The 27,245-nt window shown below is 34.7% G+C and overlaps 1 pseudogene; it reads left to right on the top strand.

The window, feature by feature from the left end:
- The first annotated feature begins 14,385 nt into the window (after nt 1–14,385).
- LOC120595297 (uncharacterized) lies at nt 14,386–14,504 on the top strand (annotated as a pseudogene).
- Nucleotides 14,505–27,245: the final 12,741 nt, after the last annotated feature.

Below are 27,245 nucleotides of genomic sequence, written 5' to 3'. Positions count from 1 at the left end.
TCTCTCCCTTGCTCACTCTTTTCCAGCCACACTGGACTCCTTGATTTTTCTTAATGTTCTCATATCCCTGCCTCATGGCCTTTGTATTTTCAGTGCTCTCTGCCTGAAAAGGTCTCCTCTCATATCTTCTCTTATTTCCTAACTTTTTTCTAGTCTGTTTGCAAATATCATCTTGTCAGTGAAGCCTTTCCTGACTCCCCCATGTAACACAGCAGCCCCTCTTTGAGTCACTCTCAGCCTTCCTTTACTCTGTTATTTTTCTTCATAGACTTATCACTACCTAACTGACACACTGAATATTTATGTCCCCCTGCCATTTTATTGTGAGATCCTTGAAGACAAAGATTTTATCTGTCTATTCATTGCCAAGTCTACAGTGTCTAGAGTAATGTCTGGGATATAATTATTGGTGTTCAATTAATATTTGTTGAATGAATGATAGATTGAAATTAAAGTGAGCCCCAAAACCAAGGACAGGAGGCTATAAAAGAGAATTTAGAAAACAAAAACAAATGCACTTGAAAATAAAAATATGACAGCTGGAATTAAATCTAATAGACAGGTTTGAAGACAGAGTGGAGAAAATTCTCCCAGAAAATAAAAGGGAAAGGCAAAGAGATGGAAAATAGAAAAGAAAAGATGACAAACTTAAAAGATCAGGATAGAAGGAAAAATAAGGAAATACTAGGAATTCCAGAAAGTGAGATAAGAGAAGTGAAAGAGAAAAAATTATCAAAGAAAGAATTCAATAAATTTCTCGCAAGTGAAGAACATGTGTTTCCAGATTAATATACATGCCAAGGGAATACAAAATTATACAATACTCATGTAAGGTTATTGGCCTACATCTAACAAAATATATATGCATTTACCATTAGACCAAGCAATCACACTCTAAGATTCTATCCAAAGAAATACTTGCAAATATGCCAAATGACATATGCACATGGATATTTATTATAGAGTTATTTGTAATAATAAAATACTGAAAACAATCCAGATGTCTATCAATAGGGAATGATTGAATAAACTATGTTATCCAGTTGTAAATAAAATTTTGAGTGATAGAAGAAATGTGACTATAAATGGAAAATTAGATAATATTAAGGCACTACTATTTATTTTTATAGAGGTAATAATGACATCATAAATATGTTAAGAGAAAACTCATCTTTTAGACATGCATGTTGAAGGACATAGGGGTGAAATAATAGATGTCTTGTATTACATTTAAAATATTCCAGAAAAAAAATTTAAAGAAAGGGATGGATGAAACAAGGCTGGAAAAAATGTTTATAACTGTTTCATCTAGGTGATTGTATATAGGTGTTCATTACATTATTCTGTTCAATTTTACATATATTTGAAAATTACCATAATAAAAAAATTTATCTCCAAACATGATAGATTTTATATTACCATCACTAATGTACATTGTCCAAAAATTAGTATATGCTTGAGACAATGATAGTCCTAAAAGCTGAGAGAGAGAAAGAGACAGAGACAGAGAATAGGTCTCCTAAAAAGGGGTAGAAATTACAATGGCCCTGGAGTCCTCAATAGCAAACTTGACCCCAGAAGACTATAAAAAAATTCCTTCAAAATTCTGAGGAAACACCCCACATAATGGGAGAAAATATTTGAAAATTATCTTATTTGAAAATATTATATAACTAATGAGACTTGTATCCAAAATGTAAAAAGAATTTCTACAATTCAATAATAAATAGACAAATAACCCAATTAAAATATCAGCAAAGAATCTAATAGACATATCCATAAAGATGTACAAATTGCCAATGATCACATGAAAAGATGCCCAACATCACTGGTAATTGGGGGATACAAATCAAAATAACATTAAGATACTATTTCACATCCACTAGGATGGTAACAATACAAAAGACAATAACAAGTGTTAGGAGAGCTATAAAGAAACTGAAATCTTCAATCTCACCATACTGGTGGGATTGTAAAATGATACAGCCCCTTTGACAGATTCAAACTGTTGAACATAGAGTTACTGTATAACTCACAATTCTACTCCTAGGTGTATACCCAAGAGAATGGAAAACATATTTCCATGTAAAAATGTGTATTTGAATATTCATAGCAGCATTATTCATAATAGCCAAAAAGAGAAAACAACCCAAATATTAATTAACTGATAAATGAATAAACATTATTATGTCCATGCAATGGAATATTATTTAGCCATTAAAAGAAATATTAATATTACGACATGGATGAAGCTTGGAAACATTATACTAAGTGAAAAAAAGTTAATCACAAAGTACATATTATGGACATATACATATGTCCAGAATAGGCCAATTCATGTAAACATAAAGATGATTTGTGGTTACTAGGAGATGGGGGAAATAGAAAATTACTGCTAATGGTTCAAGGTTTCTTTGGGGGATAATGAAAATATTTAAGAATTAGATCGTGGTCACAACTGCACAACTCTCTGACTATACTTAAAACCACTCAATTGTGTACTTTAAATGGATGGACTTTATGGTATGTAAATTCTGTTTCCATAAGCTGTTATTTTAAAACCTTTGAAGGCATGACCATGCATCAGGTCAAGTTGGTGGCTTAGTTGGTGGCAAAGTCATTCTCTGACTTTGTTGATTGTGATCAAACATAATTAAAGATATTCAAGAAGCTGGCTCAGTTTACTAATCCGGAAACTCTAGGCTATTTTGGATTTGCCAATCTTCCCAATCAAGTCCAGTAAAAATGCTTTTGAGCTCGTACTAATGATTGAAAATCTACACCCACAGATAGCTTTTTCTTGATTGATATCCAGCTCAGAATAATTTTATACAGAACACAGAAAATTGAAAATACTGTCTAAATTGAGGCTTTAAGAGTTAAGATTAAAGAGAGGAAGTCAGCTGTGACTTAAAGCAGTGGGCGCACCAAGATATGCCAATGCAACCAACAGCAAAGTTTAATATTATCTCATATTAATGAGCAGTGTGAATTATATATGCATGAGAAACATGGTTTGAACAGGTGGTCATTTCACAGATAACAATGCATTGTTGCTTTTACTCGATTTCACCTTTTGAGCATGAACTTAAATCCTTAGAAGCTAAATTTATGAAGAGAATACACATTAAGGTGTATTATTATACTTGTAATTGCAAAACTGACAAACGTCACTCTGAAGAAATGACAGTTTGAAGGATAGATTCTTGATGACATTGAGAAACATAAAATCAAAGTTTATCACGTACCTGAAGAAGAATGAGATGAAAGTGAAGAGTTTAAAGATTGGGCCCTTTCAAGTATAGTATTCCAATTTTTGTGATAGAATCCAACTGATCGATAGAAATGAGTGGCAGGAGGTGAGAAGTCATCTCCCTCCAACAGCTGTGAAGATACTAAGGACAGCACTCATTGCCCATCTCCAGATCTTAAGTGGGTAACTACCTAGGACTTTCACTCTAAAAAGTTTCACTCTGAAAGGTTTAAGGGAAACAACAGAAAAGTGAAAAGTGAAAATGTGAATAAAGACTAGACCTTTTCCTTGCTGGAAAAGCTTGTCACGTGCAAGAGACATGCACACAAATGCAAGCATAAATTCAAAAAGAAATTCAAGGCAGAGATGGAGATAGCAGTGTTCAAGAGCACCTGTGTAAGAAAACATGCCAAAGCAGGAATGAATCCAGCTGTGGTTTTCATGGGATGGTTGGAAGAATGCCAATCTTTTTAACAATTTTGGTGGAATTTAATTTTGGTTTTATCATTAGATGGGTTGTAAGTTTTCTAAAAAGTACTTTAACATTATTTATCATTATTATGGTTTTTATTTATGTTATAAATTTATTTTTATTTTCCTTCCTGTTTAACCACAAATGTTGGAATTGGTTTTCAATGACTGTTCAGCATATATCATTAAACAATAAATTTCTTTGAAGTCAACCACCCTAACAAGCTAATCACTAATAATAAGACAATCGATTTATATCAAGGAAAAAATTTATTTTCATCTAAGATGCTATTGAGTGGTAGGACATCTACCTGTTGATACAGAAAAACTAGCCGCTGGGGCCGATGATGAGGACATTTCTTAGCATGCAGCCCCACTTTAAGTCCACTTCTTTGTTCTTGCTGCATATCTTTGAGCACACTTAACACCGCTCTGCTGCTACCATTTAATACAAATAACTCAACTGTGCATTTATCTTCTTACCAAATAAAACAGTGGAAAACCATACAATGAGATATATATGGTCATGGTTAAGTAGCTTGTTAAAAATATATATATATCTGGAGGTCATTTTTTAAAGTCCTCTGGATTCTGACGCTAAATAACTTTAAAACCATGATTGCAGCAAACTCATTACAAGCCATTTGTAGTTTATTGTCTTCTCCTAAAATGTTTATTCATAGAAAGTCAATATTGATTATACTGTGCTACAGAGAATAATCAAAATAGTCTATAAGCTCCAGTTATTGGATTTTAAGTTAAGATTCTTATCCACAAAATGAGAGCATAAGATTATTTTTGCTAACTAAATTTGAAAATAATGTTCTCTCTTTTTAAAGACGGTTTTAAAGGCCTTAATAAACCTGTTCAAAAACTATTTTAAGGGTCAGCCCTAGCAACAGATATTAGGTTCATTTGAGGATGAAGTCTTTGAGATCCCAGACCAGAGATTCCCTTGGTAGCTTTGGCCAAATGGAACCCTAATACCTACCAGGTCGTTTCACCTTGTACAGTTCCCTTTTTGGATAATTTTCTGATGGAATGTGATTACCAATGTTAGCTCTATTGTGTTTACATCATCTCACCCATTGTCATTCCCTTCATTTTAAGTAATACAAATTTCTCCATATGTTGTACAAGAATAAAATGTATTTGAAATCAATGCCAGCTGAAGCTGACGATCAAAGCTATTTATTTTCACCCGCTGTGTGCAAAATGTGGCCTTTATCTTCACTTTTTTTAATGTATCTTACTGTAGTACATTAATATGGAAGTTGACGTTCAAAGTGCTTGCTTTTTTTTCAAACTTTCTGCTGATGCTTTGAAGTTAGTCCCCCAATATTGATATATCAAAGGGAACTAATGGGAATAAAGACAGCAGGGGAAGTTGGTTTATTTTTATTTTCATTTTCATCAATAGGATATATAGAGATTGAAAGGAAGTTTAATTTAAGGATGAGGTGTGGTTTTTACTTTATATTTGGTCAGACCCCCCCTCCCACCAAATGTTAAAAATACTAGTTTTGAAGGGATATTACTTTAAAAAAATATTCAAGTTTTTCACTAATACTGTGACTTTACCATTAAATAATTATGAATGGTCAAATGTAACATGGTTTGTTTTTAGGAAAAGTTTTTATCATTTACCTTTAGAAACTCTAATAATATGTTACATTTGAGTTATTATGCACATTCTTACGAAGAGAAAATATTAAATGATTTCCGTACATTACATAGAAGGACAGTTATTTTAATTACTTTGACATTTGCTAATTATACTAGAGAAAACTTTTAAAACATCTATTTGTCAATTACCACTATAAATCAAGCCTGTGATATTTAAGCAGAACTATTACTCAGTGGAAGTTAATCTTTAATAATGTTTATGGGAGTGGAAGAACCTATACTTTTAATATCACTTTGTTTTGCTGCCTAGATTCAAAAAATGCTTTTGCTAATGATATTTTATATATCTTATTTTACCAAGAGGTTACTAATATCTATCTATAAAAATGTATTTTGGAAACACTGTTTTACACAATAATCTTCTATCCACCAAACTAACTTTTTATCAATAAAATACTATGTTTAGATATTTCCAAAACATTTAAGAGAAAATTATTTCCAACCTGGAATTCTATTACAAGCGAAATTAGCAATCAATTGTAAGGGTAGTATTAAAACATTTTTAAACATTTAAGTTCTCAAAACTTATTATCCATGCAACTTTTCTTAGGAAGTTATCAATGAATATGTTCTAATAAAATGAGGGAGCAAACCAAGATAGAAGAAAGCATAAATCCATCAAGTAGGTAAAGCAATCAGAAGAGAGACGAAAGGAGTCTAAGTTAATGATGAAAGCTAATCCAAGGGCAACAGATCTGGAGAACAGCCACAACGACAGAAGACTCCAGGAGCTATTCTCCAAGAAATGATGATAGTGATGGGCAGCCTGATAGGTAAGGACATTTTTAAAAGATCTATGTCTCTAGAGTTGAGTTTAGGAATAAATTAGAAAAAAAAAATTATTTTGGAGGTATTTTTCTAGAACACTAATAAAATTATTAGAGAAACAAAAATTTATATAAAATAAGAACTATAATCATAGTATACTATGTGACCTAGCTATGAATAAAATTTATATGAGAATAATAATGTAAGCAATGAATATAGAACTAAATATTATTATATAAATATATTAGAATATAGGAAGGGTAGATGTGTGTGTGTGAATACTTTCATGCGTAAACAACTGCAATACCCTAGGCCTATTTGGAAGGGAGCTATGAGAGCTATAGCCTCTTCTGTAAATGGAAAGTCAATAGATAATCGCTAATACTACAAAAACTAAGACTTTCAATATAATCACGTTACTTAGAAATATGGAGATAAACTCCAAAAGAAAGAGCTAAGAAAGTTGAAAGTGGTTGCCTATGCAAAACAGAAATAAGGTAGGGAAATATTGTATTTTTATAACAAACATTGTAGAACTCTGACCATGAAAATATGTACAACTTTGATTAAAATATAATTTTTTAAAAGAGAAAAATATTATGTGTGTGTGTTTGTGTATTCAGAATTCACTTAATTCTAGCTACTATTCAGTACTCAACTCTATACAAGAAAAGAGAAACCTTAAAACAGAGGCTCAAAATGTCTTAAATATAAGTCTTTAAGAAATGGTAATTAACTTTTGAGGATGATCACTGACTCCTTCCAGAATCTGGTACAAATTAAGATCTCTCTACAGAGAAAAATGAACTCAAAATTCCACAGAGTACCACAGACTTCCTGAACTCATTCATAGATACTCTGGATAGCCGAGTATCACAATTTAAGAACCCTTATCTTGGAAAAAGTAATAAATATGCAGACATAATGTCAAAGCCTTGAAATGGGCTACATGAAAATTGTTTTTTTACTCACCTGAGTGGCATTCACAAAACCAGCTGTGATTACATAGTCACACGGCAAGGGGTGAGCCACTACATCTTTTCATACAGGTCTACTGTTCTAAGCAGATCTCAAATAAAACCAGACTTTGAGCCTCTGAAATTATTTCCTGCTCTTGGTGTTTTAAGATGAGAGGGCAGTGTTTCTCTCGTGTATGAAATAGATCTCTTTGTTTCAAAGAAAGCATACCTTAGAGATTTGATTGCACAGGATCTCCACACATTTCCTCTCCATTTGCAATGCTTTGTTTAGTTAGAAAGTGAAGGTCCACAGTTTCATCTTCTGGACCCAATTTGGCCACAAAGGATTAAAGAAACCAAAACCAGATTCTTTTCACATTAAAAATGATGAAGGCCCTATGGAATTTGGTATATGAATGTTTACACTTAACATAGAAAGTCTTCAAAACACTAGTGAGGCGAACCAGAATTGGCCAGGAAAGCATATTTTCCAGATTTTGAGTCATTTGCAGGGGTCCATTTTAGGGTTTTTGAGACATTTTATAGAAGACATATACTGAAAGAAAATAAAAACTAAATTAAGAAGCATTAGATAAAATACCAGTTTGGAGTGGCTTCGAACCAGAGAGTTTTCACAGATGTACAATGACTATCTGTTGAGTAAGACTGCACCAATCATTCTCTACATTAATCTATAATCTATATATAGCCTGCTGCCAAATTAAAAAGAAGCGATATTATATTAGTTACAAAATGAAGAAGAAAATTTAAGCTACTTTTTTTTTCATGCCGACAGGTCTCTATACCTGAAAGATATTAAGTAAAATTTTGCCAGATACTCACACAAAAGAAAAACAACTTAATTTATTTTTCAGTCTTTTTAGAACTGGTCAATTGCAAAGCTACCCTCTCCTATCCCACCCGCCCCCTCCCTTTCTCTTAAAAATTATAAAAAGCTACCTCAGAAAGTACTAATTTTCCATCTGGGGGCCTGTATTCAATTGAATTTCACCAAAAGCCTTCTCGATTTCTTTCATCTTTCCAAAAAAGGCTCTCACGAACAGAAATATTTAATAAAATTATTTTTCACTATCAGTTAAAACACTTCCGTCATATGTTTTCCCACAAAATAAAAACAAAGAATCCCAACAGAATTTAAAAATAAAAATTAAGAATAAAACCTGAAAAAATAATATATTAATTACGTGCAACGAATCATAGGGATATGATAAAAGACAAATCGAGTAGTTTACCACTGAAGAGGTGATTTCTCTAACAGCAGTTTGAGGAGAGGACTTCAAGCAGCTCCGTAACTTGCAATCTTTATGACTTTCAAAATTACAGATCAGTACCCAGCCATGCCATCTCTCCAGTCCACCTCAACGGCCCACTTACCCTTCATTGGAGGCAAACTAGAAGTGCATTTTTTTTCTACCAATTATCATTTAATTGATCTACTTCATTACACAGAACAGAATCATTTGCAGGTAAGTATTTAACAACACTTTTTAAACAAATAGTGGAGGATGGCGATTGGAAAATTAGATGAAATTTTACACTAACTCAGAAGCTCTATTTGCACTAATTTCATTAACACCCTCTAACCACTAAAGCTTTTCCTTTACTTGTCTTATTTACTGGTTTGCTAACTGGAAGACAGATGGAGCTGTCATTCTTTTCAGAGTTAGAACTCTCTTCTGGATGGCATGACCAAAACTATAAATTTACTTCATCTCTGTAACCCCCATGTTTTAGTGTCTTGCCCAATATCCCTTTACTTCAAATATTTAAGAGACTGTTTTGTGTCTTTTGGACACATACACCCGGAACAAGTCAAGAACCCTATATATATTTCTCGTCTTTCAAAAGACTGCCCTTGACATCACCCCAAGGGCATAGCTAAAGCTCTTGTTCATCTACACTAAACCCTGATTTTATTTGGATAACCTGTGTCTTCCAAAAAGCCAAAGGCTTCACCAACCTTCCATGACAATTCCATCCTTCGCCATTGACTGATTTAGGAGTAGTCCTATGATGCAATTTTGGCTACTCACTCACCAAGAGAGGCTTACAAGGGGTTACATGGGACGATCATGCCCTTAAAAAGACAGGCAGGGAAAAAAGAGCCCCACACTTCTTCTGGGAACACTGTCATGTCTGAGGGTGATTGCTGCAGCCTGTCATTACCAGCCCAAGAATAAAGCTAACCCTCATGGATGGTAGAGCAAAGAGGGTCACAGAGAAGCAAAGACAGAGCCCAAAACATTATGCCTGGAACGTACCCTCCTTATTGTTCAAGCCAGTGGGTCCAGGTTTTCTCTGATCCTTTTACCAGACAGCATCCTAACATATTCACAGGGTAAACCTGGAGGACCTTTGTCCAGGAGATCTTCTTTGGTCTCTGCTCTGTTTTTTGCTAATATTCTCACAATTCTCACTCTCCAAGTATAATAAGTGGTTAAATGAACCAAATGGGAAAACATTCCTAGGCCAAAACATTCATTAAATTTCCCTTAACGTCATCAGAAATAGGCCAGATTCCCTGAAAAAAATCTCAAGATATATCTTTGGGAAAAGCTTGGAAACTAAGTTATAATAATTACTAATGATACAGAGTAATAGCCCCACAAAGGGAGATTGTGGGCAATAACCATTTGAGTAATTATTTTCGTTCATTTGGGGATTTAAAGAAAAAGAGTTATACTTAGTTCTAAAAACAAATAAATAACAACAACAACAACAACAAAATCCAGAAGCCATAGAAATAAAGACAAAGTAGGAAAGTATAATTTTTTAAAAAACATGTAGCACAAAAATATAGTTCTCTCCAAACAAGGGAACTTAATATAGTTTGCTTGAGAGGTTTCACTTCTAAATAAATCATATTTTAAAATCAGCAATGGATAAGCACAATAAATAACTTCATCACTAATTGTATATTATCAGTATTAAAATGTACAATTCCTCCTTCTCTAAGTGGGCTATTGAACATTGTAGGGATATCTATAGAAAGCTAGATCTCAATTAATACCAATAACAAGGTTTTAAAAATGAACTAAACATGAGGGGCTCAACAGTCAGAGGTGGTTTCAAGTTGTTGTGGACTTTAGCTAGTTGCTAGGATAATACTCAATGCATCAAGTTAAGAATAGAGGACAGTGATCTAACTAGCTGCCTGCATTTCCCTGGAACACCTAGGTGAATGTCATTCTGCTTTCTCTTAAACAGACAAAACTCTTCAGATGGAATTGGTAGAAAGTGAAAGACTGAGTCTAATGTGGTAAGAAGCTGTTAAAAGATTAGTTTTGGCTTTCGGTGGAAAAACAATTATGCTGAATTACAAACACATCTGCCACACACTCAGCAAACTATCAGAGAAGTCAGATTTTCCTCACATTTTACTTCTTGGAAACTTTTCAATTTTCAAATAGAATACAGTGCTCTAGTTATTGCTTACAAGAATTTTCTTTAAATAAACTCAGAACAAATTTAGAAAGCCTGATATTGTTTCCTATAGAACTTTTTTTTTTTCCAACCACTTACCCAAAAGGAAATAAAAGTTACACTCTCTATTTCTGTAGTGCTTTACAGTTTTCAAAATTCTTTAATGGGCATTCACTTGATAAAGAACATTCAATCATTCACGTGCATTAACTCACTTGAACAAGAACAGCAAACTTAGCAAGCTTCTTACAGCTCTACTTAGAGCAATTCTACAAAGAAAAGGGTGTTCATTTGTGTCTATGGTCCCATTCATTCATTCATTCATTCAGTAAAAATTCATTGCCTGCTACATGTCAGATGCTGTTCTAAACTCTGGGAATACAGCTGTGGGAAAAAGAGATGGACAAAATTTCAGTCCTCAGAATGCTCACATCCTCATAAATGCAGCATAACTGTTTTACATATTTCCATCTAATTATGGTCCAGACAATCAAATAGCTTAGTTTTTCTGTGCTGCAGTGTGGAAGGAGGTCTATATAACTATTTGAAGGAGCAAAACCCAAAAACTAATAAATTGAGATAGATTATTATTTAACAGTATGGAGAAAGTTTATCAATTTGTGAAGTAAAAAAATCAGGATCCTTTGAAGTATTTCTCAAGTAAGAGAGTGGGTTTTCCATTCATCATGAATCCAGTGAAGAACAATGAACATCACAGTACTTTTTATACCCATTCATCACACAGAGATTTATTACATGCAAGGCATATTACATTTGCTTTCACTTGAATACTTACATTAACTCTTAGATAATAGTATAATTATTTGGTTGGTGATTATCTCCCTCCTCAGAGTGACCTATGCCTGATCACCTCACTCTAGCAGTTTGTCATGTCCAGTTCAACCTGCACATCATGGAATTAGACAGTCACCCCTGGAGTGCTCTCTCCATATCATGTTAAAACACACTAAACTTGGGTAACAAAAATTCAATGGGTAATCTAGCACCCATTAGTCATAAGTCTAGCCACTTGTTACTTTAGAAATGGAAATGTAGGGTTCTGAAAACATTGGGCATAGGATGCTCCTTTTATGGGGGAATAGATATGGTCACAGTGACAGGCAGGACTAGGTAGGGTAAAGTTTTCCCCCTGGGGAGCCAGGGCAAGGCTAGGCTTACCAGAGGCTGGGACTCACCAAAGACAAACATGCTTGTTTTGTAATTTGCCTGAGAGTTTCACTTTTCTTTAACTTACCAGACATATTTCCTGGGTATGAGACAAGAACAAGGAGAAAACCTCCAGCAACCTAACTCCTGATGGACCTGCCCCCTCATTGTGCACCAAGTACATGAAACCTGTATGGGGAAAGGTCTGTGATAATGGGGCACAGTTGAGACAGAGGGAGAAAGGAAAAGAAATGAGTCTTCTCTTCAAGAGAAAAAACTGTCCTTATCTAGGTCAACACAAATTAGTAATCCAAAAAAATTTACTATAGCACTCTTTTCATCCCTCATATGTCTCCAGAATGCAAAATTCTTAAAAATTGCTGATCCTGTACAAGTTCCATTCTCCCAGGTGCATTTTAATTACTAAAACATTTACCCAGAGTTAATAGATTCATGGTTAGTTAACATCATTACTTCATTAGACTGATCCTGCTAGGTAATATAGGGGAGGGAGGTTTTTTTGTTTTTTGTTTTTGGATGGATTTTAGTTTAAGGGCATCCCTTTCAAGGATCAGCAGTAGGGTTTTCATAGGATGCTTCAAGAACAGAGCATGTCTACACTGCAGAAGCCCTCTGTGCTACAACCGCCCCCTCCAGAATACCTACAAGAGAATATCCTTCCTTGTCCATAGCTGGCCCTAGGGTTTACAGGTAGAAATGACAGTAAACTGAGCAGAGTCCTGCTGCCTCCTTGGGGGGTGTGAAAACCTCTTTACACTGGAAGAACTGTTAGAGCCATCATCTGTCTTTCTGGAATGGTCACTACAGATTGTGGGTCAAAATTCTATCTTTATATGTGATCTGACCACTGTCCCTTGGTATATTCAATTTTTTATCTTCACACTGGAGGAGTAGTTAGACCACTCAGAATTCAGAAGACTCAGCCTGTCCTACGACTGATGCCTGTAGGTTCTTTTTGATTTCCGCTGAAGGCTGGATGCTAGATAAACTCTGGTTTTAGTTACAAAACCCAAAGGATCCGAGGAAGCCAAGTATGTGTGCCAAGCAGTTCTGGCCTTCAGTATTTATCAAGGACCTGGTTGCAATTGAATCCTTACAGTTTTAGAAAGGAATCTCGCTAAGAGTCCAGAAAGAATCATCTAGTGTCACATGGGGATAGATTTATTGGTAAAAAGGCTAACGATAAGAGAATTATGAAATCTTCTTAGTTTGTTATTTAAAAGATGCCAAAGTACTTAGCATCTATCAAATGGCAAAAGCATATACAAAAATTTAAGAGTCTGTTGACCTCTCTCTAAGTCTACCCATGAGCCTAGGGAAGCTTTGAACTCTTGAGAGGACTGTGTCTAGCTAATAATCCTCTGGGGATATGAGGTGACAGATGCACTGAAACCTCTTCAAGAACCAGTTTTCCCCAATAGCCAAAAGTCACAGAATAACAGAGCTGTGTGAGGCGACCTTGGCAAAGATATGCAAGTCATGCTGGCCATTGAGTTCAGGAGGAGGTCAAGATTTGTACAGTGCACACCACCCAATTACAATCTATTTGTGGAAAGCGTAATGTGTATTTTCGTTAAAGGACAACCATATGCCGAGAAGAATTAAGTTGGCAGTCTGGTGTTTAAAGGATCCAGATCATAACCAAATAAAGTAAGTGCAGAAGGAAAATTTCACAAACAAATATTTGACTCAAGTGGAGATATGCTGAAATGACAGATAAAAATGAACTATATGTAGCATTAGTTGTGTCAAAGTCTTCAAGGTGACAAAAAAGTCACACAGCTTTTTTAAATGGACAAGTCCTGAGAGATGAGCCCCTGGTCAAGCAATTCATTTACTTTCCAGCTGACCACAAACTTACCAATAAGCCATGAAATTGTGTCTGGAGGCCAACTATAGCCAGGCCCATGAAGTCAATTCGTCACTTTCTGGAATGGCTTTCAAAAATTAAAAATAGAAAGACACTCAATGAAAAACTAGATACTGCATTGTGTGATGAGTCTCATTGGACTAAGAAAAAAGCACAATTTAACTTTATATTTATAGGAAGAGAGTTGAAATGAGGATTATTTAAAAGGACTTCCAAAAATAAATTAGTAAAGAGACTCCTCTCCTTGATATTTTCAAACCATGGCTTTGAGCAGCAAGGGGTTAGCTGGGTGCGTGACTAAGGCACTGTGTAGGTATGTTTCCATGCCTTCTAGAGAATTACACACAATCATAGAATTACTTCTGCTTCCTGACAGCATGGAATCTGCAATAAAACCCTGCTTTCTTGAACCCTCTCCAAAATCATCAAGCATAAGCCCAAATCTTTAATAAGTCCTTTCTAACATGGCCTTGCTGAGACACCCCACAATTTCCCATGCAGTAAAGTTGCCCTCATTGGAATTTATTGATAAAGCCAAACTTTCTTCCACTACAAGTGGATCCCTGGTAGTACCTCACCGGAGGGCACTGTCAATGTAATAATAGACTAAAGTACTAGTACAATCTTACAGTTCGAACTGAAGCAAGCTGTGTACACACCTATTACCAGTTACTGTAGGAAATTCGGTCGAATTTCTTTTAAGGTTCACTCCTAATCATTCTTTAAAACATGATCAAAAATCATTAGTTTACAGCCATGCTACCCTGAACAAGCCCGATTGCATTTGATCTCGGAAGCTAAGCAGGGTCGGGCCTGGTTAATACTTGGATGGGAGACCGCCTAGGAAAACCAGGTGCTGTAGGCGTAGAAAATAAAATTTAAAAATAAGGGATTGTAAGCTGACAAGTTCCTTGCAATCTGTGAGGTCAACCAAGGGTTGCCTAGCCTAAAAAAAAAGAAAATATATAGTCAATGTGATTCAGGACAGGGCAAATTCCCCCAAGTTGGGTGGAGCTCAAGTCCTGCACTGAAAGAGAGAGAGAGAAAGAGAGAGAAACAATGAGAGGGACCCCCAAGTGATCAGGGAATTCAGTTTATACATCAGTCTTAGTTTCTATGAATTACAGTTGTAAGACTTTATCTACCTATTTACCTTTGATGGTATGGGTATACAGTGTGAAAGTGAGGGTATGTAGCAAGAAAGAAAGGGGTATGTGGCAAGAAAGCCTGTTAGCAATTCCTAGCCTTTGATCCATAGGTTCTCCTCGGTTTTGACTATAGAAAGAATGATTGTGTTTATTTTGTGGAGGGCGTAACTTAAAGACTCTGTTTTCCTGTTTTCCCTTCACGCTGTGGGTAAATGGTTTGTTAACAATCTTTCTTTGTTCTGTAGGTTTCCTCATGGTCTGGCCATAGGGCTGATCGATCAGCATATTTCAGTCTCTGAATATAGCTTGATTTAACATTTAGTTCTCTTGCCTCCTCCCTACATTAAATGCATGTAGCCTCTTTCCCTGTCTCTACCTCTAAGAAGAATTCCAGGCCAGTCTTCTTCTCTCTCTGCCCCATGTTCCCATGTAGGAAAGGTACTGACTAGCTTGATCAGCTCTGGGCCACTGATTGTACAAAATCTAGGGAGTGGGAGAACCAGCAACAAAGGAAAGACTCATGGAAGGTGAAATCAACCTATACAATAAAGAGTTGAGCTAGGGTAGAGTGGGGCAGGAAAAAGAGATTCTGTATCAATTGGATTCGTAGGAGCCAATTTTGGAGATGAGTTCAGAGCATGGAAGAGAAGACTTTGAAGAGTTGCAGTAGTAGAGAACTTGGATGTAAGATGAGGAAAAAGTTGTTTTGTGCTTATTCAAGTACCACACACCCTCAACCCTCTCTCTCTTGCTCACCTTCTTAAAACAAAAACCGTAACAACTTGGTCTTTTTGGGAGAGATGGTAGGAAAGATTTCAATTTCTTTTAACTATTTATTATTGTTGCTGGTCCTTTTTTTTTTAAAAAAAAGTCTACTACACCCCCATGACTGCTGGATGTGACAGCTGAGCATTATACAATTTACATTGAAAAGCTGGCTCAAGAGTGCCTAATTTTTGCCCCCGTCCTAGCCCCTCTCCTCACCCTGCCCCTGCCTTCTCGTGTTTATATCCACTATGGAACTCACAGAGGAAGAGGCAGGATGGCCTGCAATATCAGACTGCTGTTATTTTTTTAGTTGCTGGGTCTGTCTCTCCTACCGAAATGTAGATGCTCTGAGGGCTGGACCCTACTTATTTTATCCACAGTCATGTCTAGGATGAGACAGTCATTCAGCATACTCTGTTTTACCAAATAAATGTTACCTGGCCTCTTGTTCTAGCCATCATTACCCAGGTTGGTCACTGACAAAGCATTGTAAGGGAGCCATTGTAAGTCAGCCAGCATTGTCTCCTCCTAATACCTTGGCTGTTTCTCTTTTTTCTTGAGACCCTCTTTTAGAATAATAAGAATTAATGCTGCTTACAGGTAGTATACTAAGTCCTTTATATTCATTATTTATACTACTTCTCACAACAATTCTGTGAGGTAGGCATTATTCTTCCCATTTAAACGTACAAAATCTGAGGCTTGGAGAGGTTTCAATGATGTGCCTAGAACATAGCTAGTAAGTAATGAAAGTGGGACCTAAAACCCAGGCCTACTTGGGTTCCATACTTTTCACTGTCGTGCCATGAAAGAGAAACTAAATCTTATTCAGAGCCCTTCTGTCAGGCTCTACCCTGTTATCAGACTTCTTTCCACCACCTCCCCAAACTACAGCTCAACAGGACCCCCTCCTCTTGAAGCTCTCCCTCACATGACAGACACACTGTTGTTCTACCCACTCTTCATTGAAGGCCCCACTCAAATGTCTCCTCTGTCATAAGGCCATCTTTGCTTTCTCCACCTTTCAACTGAATGTGATCTTGCTTCTCTCTCACATTTGGTTTGAGCTCTCTTATAACACACATTATATTCTACCTCGAATTAGAGCAATGCTGATGTACATGTTTTACTTTATTCTCCTTTACCTTCCCCAAAAGGCATAACAATAGCAAACACATATAGCACTTACTAAGTGTCAGGGAATAGTCTAATCAACTGACATATCTTTAGTAACTGAATTTGTATAATAACTCCTTATACTACATACTATGGCACAGAGAGGTCAGCAAACTTGCCTGGGGTCACAAAACCAACAAGTAGGTGAGACAGAATTTGACCTAGACAATCCAGCAGCAGTGCCCAGGCCCTGAAACGTTGAGCCAGGCTGCCTATACATGACACATTAAGATCTCATAATTGTTGCTGAGTCAAAGAGTGAATGAATACACAACTGAATATGTGCAAGGCAACCAATTCAGTGTAAAATTAACCAAGCCAGTCACAGTATTAGCTTTATTTGACATATAGTTACCTCAAATTCATGACATTAGAATGACTATTTTTCGTTATTTATTTTTTATTCACCTAATAAAAATTTTCTTCAGACTATGTGTCAGGCCCAGGGCTAGAATCTACATGAATTTGTGCCCTTGAGAGCTAGCTCACAACGATTCAGTGAGAGGGGCAGGTGCCTACCATTTGCACTAGAAATGCCATATCTAGTATTTTATAACTAACTATAGTTGGCTTTCTTCCTTTTGTGAACCATGAACTAAAGCAGTGCTTCAATCTAAGGTTCATCCTTCCCCATCTGGCATAGTCTGGAAATGTTTTTGATATCACAACTGGGGATATGGGTGGTACTGGCATCAGGTAGGTTGAATCCAGGGATGCCGCTGTTGTACATAGGGCAAGACACCCCCGTGACAAAATGTCAATAGTGCTGAAGCTGAAAAACTCTGTTTCAAAAATATAAAGAAAAAAACTGTATCAAAAATCAAAGATGCAACTAGTAGATAAATAAATCCTGGAACCTGATATATAGTTCAATGATTATAGACAACAAAAGTGTATTCTAAATAAATTTGCTAAGAGATTAGATTTTAATTGTTCCCAACACTAAGAAATAATAATTATAAGGAATAATAGAGGTGTTAGATAATACTATAATAGCAATCATATTGCTGTAATATTACAGTATAAATGTATCAAATCAATGTTGTACACTTTAAATGTATATAATGTTGTATGTCATATATAACTCAATTTTTTTTTCAATCAAAGATGAACAAAAAAGCTCTCATTTAGAGAGTACCTCTCATACTGCTTGGGGGAAAGGCCTGTGTAAAATTAAGAAAAATAAATTAAACCATAGCACTGATAAAGAAATAAAGCATACTTGGCAAAATAAAATCAAGTTTAAAATACTCCTTGAATCTACAGCATTGGCAAATTTATCTAATTACTGGGAATTTGCAAATAGTCAGTGGTGCTAGTGTGCTCAAAGAAGGAAGATTCGATTTCCAGCCTCCCCAAGAAATTCTCTTAGGAAAATCTGTTAGCTATCCTGTGTGCTAAAGGGCTGAGATTCTACAATGAGAAACTGCTTCATCTGAGACAAAACATGACTTCTAAACCTGAGGTGGTCAAGAAGTCTGACCCAGGAATGCCCATTTTATTTTAGAAGTTAAATATGGACCTCTAGAGACCACTTCCTGAAAAACTGGGCCTCCAGAGAGGGGGTGAGATAGCAACCCCTTTCCTGATGCACAGGGCCCCCAGCATGGGCTGCTTTGGGGCTTTTAAGGAGCTCCAAAGAATACTTCCCCCAAATACTCCTATCCAACCCTAAAGGAGAAGTGCTCACTCTCATAGAGAAGTAAAAAATGTGGCATAGCACCAGAATGCTATGTTCAGATCTACCATTTGTTAGCTGTGTGATCCTGGATAAATTGCTTAACTTCTCAGTGTCTCAGTTTTGTCACCTATAAAATAGAAAATGATAATCTACCCCATTCATTTCTTGGGAGAATGAAATAAACTAACACAAGTAAAGCGCTTAGAATAAATCCTTGCACACAAGAAGTGCTATACAAAGCTTTGTTATTATTATCAAAGTGTGAGCTCATCGAAGGAAGAGGCTGTCTCTCATTTTATGGACTTCTTTGGGCTTAGCACAGTGTCTTTGTCATTCCCACAGTGTTTTACAGTGATTAAATTCCCAAGCATTTTGCTTCAGTTTGTCAATATTTCGTTCAGAAGCTCTTGCATCAATGTTGATATAATTTTGAGTTTTTGCCAATTCGATAGATTATCTGGTAACTTTTTCAAGTTTATTTACAGTTAAAATCAAGGGTAATTGTCACAAAAATTTAGATTTAGTAATTAAAATGCTTGACAAAAGTGCTTTAGTCAGTATGGAGAAAAGGAACTGACAAGGGTTGGGTGTGGAAATGGGAAGTGGGAAGAGGAGAATAAATATAAAAATATTTTCTCATTTCCATTGACATTTCTTTTTTGATGCATTTGTTAATGTCTATGTCCATTTTTCTATTGCATCGAGTGCCCTAATCTAAATAAGTGTACAGCACCAGCATGCTGTGTTCAAATCCCATTTCTACCATTTGTTAGCTGTGTGATCTTGGATAAATTACTTAACTTCACAGTGCCTCAGTTTTTTCATCTATAAAATGAGGAGTGATAACCTACTTCATTAGCCTGAGTTATTCATATGCATAAATGCTTATAACCACCAGACCATGATCTGAAACAAACAATTCTAGCACCTCTGCTCCTTCCTAATCCACATTCTCCATAAAGTAACCACTCTCCATCTTCCACTGCTACTATTAGTTTTCTGAGTTCTTGAACTATGTAAAAATGAAGAGGTTTTTCTATTTTTTTCTAGAAGCTTAATTGTTTCACTTTTATAATTAAATCTATGATTCATTTCACATACATTTTGTGTGTTGAGTAAGCTACATACAGGTCTATACATATATTCAATTGCTTCATTACTATTTATGGAAAAGATTATCATTTCCCTACTGAGTTACGGAGCTACCTTTGTCATAAACCAGCTAACCTTCTACGTGAGAGTCTGTTTCTATACTCTCTACTCTATTCCTTGGTATACTTGATTATTCTTTGTCAATATCACATTGAATTAATTTTGGTAATTTTATAGTTTCATAAGTTTTGAAATTTGGTAGCATACAAGTCCACCAATTCTGTTTTTCAGATTGTCTTGGGATTCTAGATCTTTTGCATTTCCAAATAAATTTTAAATTCAACTTGTATATTTCAAAAAACAAAATACTTCTGTTGGGATTTTTATTAGGATAATGTTGAATCTATATATCAGTTGGAAAGAACTGACATAATAACCATATTTAGTCTTTAATGTCTAAGCATGGTGTATCTCTCCATTTATATATGACTTTTAAAATTTTTCTCAGCAATGTTAGTCTTTGGTGTAGAGATCTTGCACATCTTTTATTAGGCTTATTCCTAAGTATTTAATTTTTTTCGTTTTTATTGTTAAAAATATTTTATTTAAAATTTATTTTCCAATAGTTTGTTTCTACTATATAGAAATGCAACCAGTTTTTTGTGTGTTGGCTTTATATACAATAATATGAAATTTGTTGATTAAATCTAAATATGTAGATTCTTTTGAATTTTCTATGTAAATATTCATGTCACATGTGAATAATGTAAATTTTAAATCTTTATTTTCTATTTTTATATCTTTTCTTTTCTTGCCTTATACCCCTTGAATCCAGGGACATTTTCAAAGTGCGGACATTTTTGACAGGACCAAATATTAAAGACCCTTTGGCGTGAACCAATTATGCTTACGGGCGTTTCAAGGATGTTTTGGCATTCACCAAATGTCTCCACAGATGTTTGGGACAGGAACAAATGTTCACTAATTAACTACATTGATTCATATTTTTGATTAGTAAAATAGCCTCTCTGTTCTAAAATAAACACCACTGGGTCATGATGCATTACCATAGGTCTCATTTGCTAATATTTTGTTTAGGATATTTTCTCTATGTTTCTGACGTATAGTGGTCTATAACTTTCTTTTATTTCCTTTGTCAGCTTTAGGTCTCATTGTTACATTATCCTCATTAAGTAAGTTGGGAAATGTCCCCTCTTCCTCTGCTTTCTAAAAGATTATACTTAAGATTGGTATTAGTTCTTCCTTAAATATTTTGAAGAGTTCATTAGCAAAGCTGTCTAGGCCTGGAGTTTTCTTTGTGAGAATATTTTAAATTATAGATTCAGTTATGTTAATATATGTAGGATTATTCAGATTAGCTATTTCTTGTTAGGTAGTTTTAGTAAATTGTGTTTTCCTTCTCTTTTTCCCATTTTTTCCTTGATTGGTCATGCATCAGGGTTTTATTAATTTTATTCGTCTTTTCAAAGAATGACTTTTAATTTTATTGATTTTCTCTATTTACAACTGCTTTCTATTTTACTGATACTACTTTTGTCTTTGATTTTGTTATCTTTCTTTGGATTTAATTTTCTATACTATATCAAAAATTTTTGAGATGAAAGCTTAGATTTTTAATTTTCAAATTTCTTCTTTTCTAACATATTTGAAGCTATAATTTTTCCTTTAAGTACTGTTTTAGCTGCATTTGACATTTTGATACGTCATATTTTCATTATCATTCCCTTCAAAATAAAGTCTAATTTTTATTGTGATTTTTTTCTTTGACTCATGAGTTAATCCGATATGCATTGCTTAATTACCAAACAGTTAAATGTTTTCAAATTATCTTTCTGTTTTTGCTTCTTGTTTAATTCCACTCATGTCAGAGAACATACTATATATTATTTCAATCCTCTGAAGTTGGTTAAAACTTGTTTTTTGTTCCAGCATATGATCTACTTCAGTGACTCTTACACCATATGTATTTTAAAAGAATATGTATCCTACAACTTTGGGATACTAATTCTTTGCCTTCTTATTTTGCCAGTTGCTGAGAGAAGTGCTTTTCAATCCACATCTATAATTGTTAATTTATATAATTTTTTTACAGGACACTGAACAACTATTTGGTCAGAGAAGAAATAAAAAAAGAAATCAAAAGATACACAGAGACAAATTAAAATGAAAATACCACATACCAAAATTTGGAGGATGCAGCAAAAGCGGTGCTAAAAGGAAAGTTTATAGCAACACAGACCTAACAAAAAAGAAAAGAAAAATTTCAAACAAACAATTTAATTCTACACCTTAAGGAACTAAAAAAGATGAACAAACAAAGCCTGAAGTCACTAGAAGGAAAGAAATAATAAAAATCAGAGTGGAAATAAGTGAAGTAGAGTATAAAAAGACAGCAGTCAAAATTACTGAAATGAAGAGCTGGTTCTTTGAAAAGATAAACAAAATTGAAAAAAATCCTAGCTAGACTCACTAAGGAAAAAAGAAGGCTCAAATAAAATCAGAAATGGAAGAGAAGTTACAACAGATACCATAGAAACACAAAGGATTATACGAGATGATTATGAAAGGTTACATGCCACCTTGGGCAAGCTTAAAGAAATGGACAAAATTGTAGAAGCAGATAACCTTCCTAGACATGAAAAACTAGAAAACCTGAATAAATGAATCACTAGTAAGGAAACTGAAACAGTAAAAAGACCTCCCCAAAAACAAAAGTCCAGGACCAGATGGTTTCACTGGTGAATTCTACCAAACAGTCAAAGATATAGCACCCATTCCTCTCAAACTCTTCATTTTACAAGGCCAGCATTACTCTGGTACCAAAACCAGGCGAAGACGAGAGAAAAAAGGAAAAGAAACTTATAGGCCAATATATCTACTGAACATACATGCAACAATCCTCAACAAAATACTAGCAAATACAATACAATACATTGAAAGGATATACCAACATCAAGTAGAATTTATTCCAGGGATGCAAGGATAGCTCCACATTTGCAACTCTTAACAAAATATTTTTGTTGTATATACTTTAAGTATATGTTATTAGATACATACATATTTAGAATTATGTTTTCCTATTGAATTGATCCTTGTATCATTATGAAATGTTCCTCTTTATATCCTTATGTCTTGTCTTAAAGTGTACTTTGATATCTGTAGCTATGCCAGCTTTCTTTTGACTAGCAGTAGTACAGCATATCTTTACCATTCATTTACTTTCACCTTATCTGTGTCTTTATGTTTAATGTGTAAATTACAAACAGGAAATATTTGGGATACTTAAAATCCAGTCTGGCAATCTTGGTCTCTCAAACATAGCATTTAGTCCACTAATGTTTAATGTAATTACTAACATATTAGGGTATAACTCTAATTGCTTTTTGTTTCTATCTAACCATGTTTTTTGCTATTGTTGTTGTAGTATTTGTTCTTTTGTTCTTGCTTTCTAAACTTCTGTTTAATTAATCAAATATTTTTCAGCATTCCATTTTATATTTTCTGTTAGCTTTTAGTTAAGTATTTTTATGTTATTCTTTTCGCAGTTACTCTAAATATTATATGCGTTTCATTCTTGACTAAGTACGATCTATACCTTAAATTAGTACTTTCACCACTTCTTGGATAATGCAGACAGCTAACTCCATTTACCCTTGTCCTGCCTTTGTGCTATTACTTTCAAATATTTCACTTTCACAAATGCTATAAACATAAGACATTACTATTGTTGTTGCTTTAAGTCACAAATACTTTTTCACATTTACCCTTTCTGGGGACCATCTTTTCTTCCTGCAGTTTTTTGGGATAGATTTCTTTCACCTTGAAGAACTTTATTCAGGATTTCTTGTACTGAAGGTCTGCTAGTTACAACTTTGCTCAACTTTTAATTGTCTGAAAATGTCTTTAGTTTGCCATAACTTTTGAAAAAAAAAATTTCATTAGGACACAGAATTCTACATTGGTAGGGTTTATTTTCTTTCAGCACTTTAAAAATATCATTTCATCAACTTATACTTCCATAATTTTTGTTGAAAAGTTAACTGTTTGTCTTACTGTTGCTCTTTGAAGATCTAGTCTGAAGCACATATGTTTCTTACGTGTCCATATTTTCCATCTCCCTCCATCACATAATATAAGGTTTGATGGCAGAAACCACATGTGACTTGTTCATTCACAGCATCTAGAATTGTGCCTGGCACCTATATATTCAGTGCATAATTTCTGAAAGAATTTTTAAATGAATCAATTGAATACTATGATTATAATGCAATGCCTAACACAAAGTAGATACTTAACAAAGAGTGAAGGAATGAGATCATTGTTCCTTGACAAGAGCCATACTCTTATTTCTAAGTTCACAGTGCCATTCAGACTGTTGCACAGATCTCTACCTTCAATTAAATTTTACCACTGCATAAACATTTTCTTAACCATGTTAGTAGTTTTGATAAACTCTACTTGCATATTATATGTCCAGATAATGACATCTGAAAATAAGACATTAGCAGAGGTAAGATCCTTTTTAAGTTATTTATAATATTAAACATGAGCCAAGCCAAAATGCATTGTTGCCTTCATAATACAATTTCTAAAGAATGGAGATTGGACACAGAAATTAGAAGAGCTTACAGGTGATTTTAAGCAAATAAAGATGATGCCCATTCTCAAAATCTGCCTTAACAACCAGCATAGCCAGACTTACAAACAGGTAAAATTTCTTCTTGACAAAATAAAGGAAGACATCGTGTTTTAAAATAAACTGGTCTCGCAGTTTACTCTCATCTACTTTTTGCAATTAAGCACATTCAGTCCTCTTGTCAATTAACAAATGGTACAAAATCAACAAAAGTTTCGCCTAAGTGATTACTTAATGACTTCTAGATTTCCTCTATATCAGTTTACAACACTGGAGGCAAGGCTTTGAAGCTCAAAAGCTTATCTAACCTCTGGTTCTTTAATGAAAGGATAAAATGGATAGGCTGTGCATTGGAGCAAACCATTGCTCTGCCATATCCAGTGGAGGGCATAGAAAAGAGTGGGGAAATGGGAAAAGTGACCATTAATCTGTGAGTCAACACATGATCTTTGGATAACCCACACCCAGGAACTTCTGTAATAATGAGAAGAGCTGAGATCTGACTATTTTTATATTTTGAAACATCCATCTGGGGTCAAACTTTATAAAAATCAAGAGTAGTAATGAATAAATTATTTGTTTATTCAATAAATATTTGTTGTACGCCTATTTTGTGCTTGGGTGTTTGTGACAGAATGGTGAATGGGATAGTCAAAACCATGATGGTCAAGTAGCTTGCATTTAGTGAGAGAGCCTGAGGGGAAGAGTGACAGAGCTAGCAGAGTGTGAAAGTGCCATGATCAGAAAAGAACAGGATGCAAAGCTGGCAAAAGTGGGATGCACAGAAGTTGGCCAGATGATGGTGGGGCAGAGATGGTAGGTTAGAGATGGAGAAAGTGGGTGACAGTTGAGGAATTCAGGAGCATTCATAATGAAGCAAGTGATTTTCTAGGAACTAGAGCATGGAGATATCGGAATTTTCTATGAACACATTCCCCAATGTAATGGATGGTAAATGAGACAGATATCACCTCACGTCTATTAGAATGGCTACTATTAAAAATAAATAAATAATAAATGTTGGTGAGGATCTGGAGAAAAGGGAACCCTGGTGCACTGTTGGTAGGAATGTATATTAGTACAGCCACTATGGAAAACAGTAAGGAGGATCCTCAACAAATTAAAAATAGCACTACCATATGATCTAGCAATCTCACTTCTAGGTATACAGTAGTCCTCCTTTATTTTGATTTTATTTTCCATAGATTCAGTTACCCTCAATCAACCAAGATCTGAAAATACTAAATGGAAAATTCCAGAAATAAATAATTCATAAGTTTAATTTGCATGCTGTTATGAGTAGCATGATGAAATCTCACACAATGTTGTTTCATTTCACTCAGGACATGAATTATCCCTTTGTCCAATATATCCATGCTGTATATGCCCATTAGTCACTTAGTAGCCATCTAGGTTATCAGTTCTACCTGTTGTCATGGCATTGCAGTGCTGTGTTTAAGTAAGCCTTATTTTATTTAATAATGGCTCTAAAAGGCAAGAGTAGTGATGCTGGCAATTTGCATATGCCAAAGAGAAGTTGTAAAGTGCTTTCTTTAAGAGAAAAGGTATGTATGTATAGGAAAAAACACATATAGGGTTTGGTACTACTTGTGGTTTCAGACATCAGCTGAGAGATTTGGAACCTATCCAAGTGGATAAGGGCAGATAATTGTGTATCCAAAATGAAATACTATCTCGAAGAGAAATGTGCATTCCCATATTTATTGCCACATTATTCACAAAACCAAGATATGGAAACAACCATATCATCAACAGATGAATAGATAAAGAAGATGTGGTGTATATACATATATACGCGCATATAATTGCATAGTACTTAGCCATGAGAAAGAAGGGAATCCTGCCATCTGTGATAACATGAATGAACCTTGAGAGCATTATGCCGAAATAAATCATATAGAGAAAGACAATGATCTCCTTTATATGGGGAATCTAAAAATACTGAACATATAGAAATAGAGTAAAATCATGGTTGCCAGGGGCTGAGAGGTTGGGGGAATGCAAAAATGTGGGCGAAAGGGTTTAAATTTTCAGTTATAAGATGTATAAGTTCTGGGTTTCTAAGGTACAGCATGGTCACTATAGTTAACAATACTGAACTGTGTACTTGAAAGTTGCTATGATTGTAGAGTTTTAATATCCTCACCATAATGACAGCAAAATGGTAATTATGTGAGGTGACGGATGTGTTAACTTATTGTGGAAAACATTTTACAATATACACACCTATCAAATAATCACATTATAAACCTTAAATTTACTCAATTCTATATGTCAATGAATAAGTTCTTAGGACTTAATATAAAGCAGGGTTATTATCAGTAACAATACTGTATTATAAATTGAAAGTTGCTAAAAGAGTAAATCTGATATATTCTCAACACAAAAAAGAAATGGTGATTTTGTAAGGTGATGGAAGTGTTAACTAATTCTACTTTCTTAGTCATTTCACAATATTTAAGTGTACCAAATCAACGTGTATACCTTAAACTTACACAGTTATATGTCAATTGTATCTCAATAAACCTGGAAAAAAAAACACACATTTAAAAGATTAGACATGAAAACATTCCTTCAAAATTGCAGCTCTTCTGTTCAGTCAGTCACTTAGAATGAATATGAATTAGTGAGAAGTTTAATTCTTTTAAATGTATTGAGAAAAAATTAAATGGCATTAACTTCCTCCATCCCCCAAAATTGCTTTCAGGGTAAAGTTTGTGGCTTAAATATATGCCTTTTTGTCTTTGCATTTTCACAGTATGCTGGTAGGTACCTTCCCTGGGAATATCCTTCAATGTGTTTATAATGACTTTTCATAGACTATTTGAAGACTGGTCTAATTATGGCAACAGAAAAAAGCAGGACATCCCCAACAAAGGGTGTGTAGCTTTTAACTGGAGTCAGAGTGACTTTAAACATTCTCCACTTTAGCTCCCAAAAAACTTGGACTTCGCATTTGCTGAATTAACATTTGTGTATGGTTATCAGTTTGTTTTCATCTGGAATATTTATTTTTAAAGCTTGGCTTATGCTTCTCATTTACTTTTCAGAAGATACATAAGA

This window comes from Pteropus medius, unplaced genomic scaffold, assembly GCF_902729225.1.
Source record: "Pteropus medius unplaced genomic scaffold, Ma_sr-lr_union100, whole genome shotgun sequence".
In the NCBI taxonomy this organism is placed as follows: domain Eukaryota; kingdom Metazoa; phylum Chordata; class Mammalia; order Chiroptera; family Pteropodidae; genus Pteropus; species Pteropus medius.
Note: the sequence above shows the minus strand (reverse complement) of the source record. Positions and strands in the feature narration are given on the sequence as shown.